The sequence below is a fragment of the Lissotriton vulgaris genome, chromosome 1_1 (genome assembly GCF_964263255.1).
Source record: "Lissotriton vulgaris chromosome 1_1, aLisVul1.2, whole genome shotgun sequence".
NCBI lineage: Eukaryota > Metazoa > Chordata > Amphibia > Caudata > Salamandridae > Lissotriton > Lissotriton vulgaris.
The window spans coordinates 246,591,279-246,593,954 of NC_141685.1; the positions used below are offsets into that span (position 1 = coordinate 246,591,279).

At 45.2% G+C, this 2,676-nt stretch overlaps 2 non-coding genes across 2 annotated transcripts; both read right to left on the reverse strand.

Moving 5' to 3' along the window:
- Positions 1 to 1,560: 1,560 nt before the first annotated feature.
- Positions 1,561 to 1,632, reverse strand: TRNAD-GUC (transfer RNA aspartic acid (anticodon GUC)). Its single transcript has one exon. It is a non-coding gene; the product is annotated as a tRNA-Asp (tRNA).
- Positions 1,633 to 2,146: 514 nt separating this feature from the next.
- TRNAY-GUA (transfer RNA tyrosine (anticodon GUA)) lies at positions 2,147 to 2,232 on the reverse strand. The gene is given in 2 exon segments: positions 2,147 to 2,182; positions 2,196 to 2,232. It is a non-coding gene; the product is annotated as a tRNA-Tyr (tRNA).
- Positions 2,233 to 2,676: the final 444 nt, after the last annotated feature.

Here is a 2,676-nt window from a genome sequence, read left to right on the forward strand (position 1 = left end):
GCCCTGACCCTGGTGGCCCACCGGGGAAATGCCTGGTGCCCGCTGTGGCCAGCCCTGCCCTGGTTACCATTACAATAAAAATATAAGCAGACTCATAAAACACAGTCTCCAGCGTAACTCTCTCCAGCTAGTGTTTACTAATCTTAGTAAATCGTCAACACACACATAAAGCATAACAAAATAGAACAAAGCAACCCTGCCACAAAGGATATCAAAGGTCCCCTACAGTATCCACACAGTTAAGAAAGGGGTGACTTCAAGGAAATATCAGAGCCAAGGACATCACCGATACTTTGGTTTAGTACATGATATTTATATTTTTTTAATATGATTTTTTCAAGTCACGTTTTGGTGTTCTTGTGATAAAAACAGAGGGGAAATGAAGGATATTCCCCCTCATAGATTAGGAAAATAGATAAGATACACAAGGATGTTCCTCACACTCCAGTACACACAAGGGGATATTCACATATATACCATCACTCAAAGATTCACTCACTTCCTCATTCACTCATACATGCGTTCGTGCAGGTACACTGGCGCCTGTAACAAGGGTGGAATTATAGTTGCCAGGGCAAGGGAGCAGATTATGGAGGCAGGACTGATGGAAAGATGTTGTCCACAAGGGCTAGTTTACTGCCATCCATAAGAATCACGTGATTCCCCTAATCACCCCTTTCTTAACTGTGTGGATCCTGTAGGGGTCCTTTGATATCATTTGTGGCAGAGTTGCTTTGTTCTATTTTGTTATGTTCTAATCCCCATTTGTCCTGCCCTCATCCGAAAATCCCCCTGGGGAACCCCCTTCTATTATATACACACATAAAGCACCCTACATTGAGGCAGTCAGACCATGAAGAAATACATTTACTGCAACTTAAGTAGACTGAAGTCTGCTGGGAGTTTCCAGCATTGAAGATGTAGAAGACCCGCATAACACACTACATAGTGGAGAGGAAAAACCTAAAAACACAATTAACCAAGATAAATAGTAACTACAATTCCTGGGGGTCAGTGCTCCTTCTCAGGGCTCCCTGCACGACAGCCCCAGATTCCCCCAGTGCGCACGTGTATGAGCAGCCCCCTCCCTCCCTCCCTAGAGGGTTTTACTTAAAATGCTGAGACCTGCAGTCCTAAACCATTACACTTAAATAGATTAAAATTTTCCCCGTCATAAAACATAATTTCTCATTCAGAGCCCGCCTCATCGTTTTATTTATTTAGCATGAAAATAACAGTTTAAATACATTTTATCATGTACTACTTTGATTTTTATCTAAATATTGACCCTCCATGCATTACACGTTTCCTTTTCCGAGAAAGTACACACCAGTTTTAAATGAAAATGTGAAAATCCTTCCCAAAAAAATTTAACCACTTAAAAATTGCCCATGAATCGAAATTAAAATGTATTTGATTACATTAGTGATATTTTAACTTAGACGAGATGGGGGCCATTAAGTGTCCATACTCTATAGTATCAGTGTACATTATAGACTATATTTAAAATACTTGTCAAATTATAACACTTTCTAAATTTGTACTAACAAAATTAAGACTCTCCCCGTCGGGGAATTGAACCCCGGTCTCCCGCGTGACAGGCGGGGATACTGACCACTATACTAACGAGGAACTGGTGTTACTGCTCCCGCACAGCTCGTTATAGTTCTCTTCAGCTCGCCTGTATTCTCACCACGTCATACGTTTGTTATTTCCTAGCTCTTACACACCCATACAGGGGGCCACGGGCTCAACAAACACGCACACTCCCTCCCACCATACACACACAAACACACTCCTCCCTCACACCTCACAGCAACCCTCTCGCCTCCAGGCAGACGCTCTCAGCAGCATCCCCTGATGCCAGAGTCACCACAACCAGCTCCCAGGGCTGCTTCAGACGGGGCCCGGACTGGCTCTTCAGCCCAGGGGCCCCTGGCTCTGTCTGATGAGGGGGCATTGCAGCGGGGGCTGCACACAGGGAGGGGGTGGCGGGAGACACCACCCCCCTCACCCCCGGCGGAGGAGAGAGCTGGGCTGCAAAGGTGAAGAGAGGAGGCAGGAAAAGCCCCGGCGTGTGAGGGTCCGAGAAAGAGGCGCTTTCCATTGTGAAGCAGAGGGAAAAAAAGTGAAGAGTTTGCAAAAATCCTTCGAGCCGGATTTGAACCAGCGACCTAAGGATGACAGTCACTCCACTACAGTCCTCCGCTCTACCAACTGAGCTATCGAAGGCTAGGTTGGAAGGCGATGACAAGGCGCTATATTGCATGAGGAGTGGGCGCGGAGGCTAGATATCTATCTCGCATTCTGATTGTAAACACCAACTCCAGGGCTTGATAGGGCTGCAAAGCCCATAATGCAAGTAATGTTGTGCTCAATTTGATAGTTCTTACTCCAACTGCTTTACTTTAAAGTTTGCTCACAGTCCTATTATCTGACACTGCATGCCACAGCGAAGTTGCGTGTTTTTTTTGCCTATCCAAATCGAAGAGCGCCTAATTTCCATAATGTGTAGGAGAGTAGGTTGAGGGTAACAAGTTAAGTGAGAAAACCAAATGTGCTTCTTATCAGATGCTTCTGATAAAATATTTTGTGATAGCGGAGTTCAGAGGCCACTGGTGATATAGAAAAAAAATGTGCTGTCTATCGAAACCTCGCCCTCCCCCACACCATCGT